Here is a 2,059-nt window from a genome sequence, read left to right on the forward strand (position 1 = left end):
GATCTATTCATTTGTAAAATCAACAAATGCAATGGGACCTGCGCTGAACTTTTTACTCAGAGGCCAGAATTTAAAAGGCCATCAGGACTGAAAGGAATGTATAAACCGTATCACCACAGAATTGCATCCATGAATGATTCAGGAGATGAACTAAAAGTAAAATTTTTATATAGTCTCAAGAGAAGAGAGCAAAACATTGAGAACAGGCTTTTTGTATTCCCCCTTTGTTAAAAGAAGGGTAAATATTATCCACCAGAGAGAGTCCTCTCTGTTTGTAGGGATCCTAGCAAATCAGGGATTTGCATCCCCTGGGGCCTTATTAGGAAGTGCTTAAATTTATCAATTTTGTGCCTTGAATGGCTTGTTGGGCTATCTTTCAGTGTTTGAGTCACACAACCATCAACTTGTCTCAGAGACTGAGTTAAAAATCCTAACTCTAGTATATCTTAGAAGATTTTGAAACCAATCTTTATGTTTAAAAGAGGTCAAATTCCAGAATTGCAAAATTCAAGCTGTAATCTTTTATTGTACTTTTGATTTAGTGATTGTTGCTAAAAATGCATTAACAATACCTACTAATAAATTGGAGGACAAATTCTAACTGCAGTTTGCCTCTCAATGTATGGCAAACCCCTCAAACTGAGTCATTTTCAAGCATACAGTGAGTGCAATAACTTGCTATTTCTTGCCATACCTTCTATGGTATTATAATGTCAAGAACTGGCACTTTCTTCATTTTGCTATATCCCGAGAACAGGGACTGAAACCATCACCACGGTTCTCCAACCACTGCCCCAAAACGATACTGAAACAGTATAATTTCCTGTAATTTTTTTTAAGATTTTATTTATTTATTTGACACGGAGAGAGCACAAGCAGAGGGAGTGGCAGGCAGAGGGAGAGTGAGAAGCAGCCTCCCCACTGAGGAGAAAGCCTAATGTGAGGCTTGATCCCAGGACCCAAAGGCAGATGCCCAGCTGACTGAGCCATGCAGACACCCCTCTCTGTGACTTATTTTTTTTTTTAATTTTATTTTTTTAAACATATAATATGTTTTTATCCCCAGGGGTACAGGTCTGTGAATCGCCAGGTTTACACACTTCACAGCACTCACCATAGCACATACCCTCCCCAATGTCCATAATCCCACCCCCCTAACCCCCCACCCCCCATTAACCCTCAGTTTGTTTTGTGAGATTAAGAGTCACTTATGGTTTGTCTCCCTCCCAATCCCATCTTGTTTCATTTATTCTTCTCCTACCCCCTTAACCTCCCATGTTGCATCTCCTCTCCCTCATATCAGGGAGATCATATGATAGTTGTCTTTCTCCGATTGACTTATTTCGCTAAGCATGATACCCTCTAGTTCCATCCACGTCGTCGCAAATGGCAAGATTTCATTTCTTTTGATGGCTGCATAGTATTCCATTGTGTATATATACCACATCTTCTTTATCCATTCGTCTGTTGATGGACATCTAGGTTCTTTCCATAGTTTGGCTATTGTAGACATTGCTGCTATAAACATTCGGGTACACGTGCCCCTTCGGATCACTACGTTTGTATCTTTAGGGTAAATACCCAGCAGTGCAATTGCTGGGTCATAGGGTAGTTCTATTTTCAACATTTTGAGGAATCTCCATGCTGTTTTCCAGAGTGGTTGCACCAGCTTGCATTCCCACCAACAGTGTAGGAGGGTTCCCCTTTCTCCGCATCCTCGCCAGCATCTGTCATTTCCTGACTTGTTAATTTTAGCCATTCTGACTGGTGTGAGGTGGTATCTCATTGTGGTTTTGATTTGTATTTCCCTGATGCCGAGTGATGTGGAGCACTTTTTCATGTGTCTGTTCGCCATCTGGATGTCTTCTTTACAGAAATGTCTGTTCATGTCCTCTGTCCATTTCTTGATTGGATTATTTGTTCTTTGGGTGTTGAGTTTGCTAACTTCTTTATAGATTTTGGACACTAGCCCTTTATCCGATATGTCATTTGCAAATATCTTCTCCCATTCTGTCAGTTGTCTTTTGGTTTTGTTAACTGTTTCCTTTGCTGTGCAAAA

This window comes from Enhydra lutris, unplaced genomic scaffold, assembly GCF_002288905.1.
Source record: "Enhydra lutris kenyoni isolate GAN:26980312 unplaced genomic scaffold, ASM228890v2 scaffoldscaffold2, whole genome shotgun sequence".
Taxonomy (NCBI): Eukaryota; Metazoa; Chordata; class Mammalia; order Carnivora; family Mustelidae; genus Enhydra; species Enhydra lutris.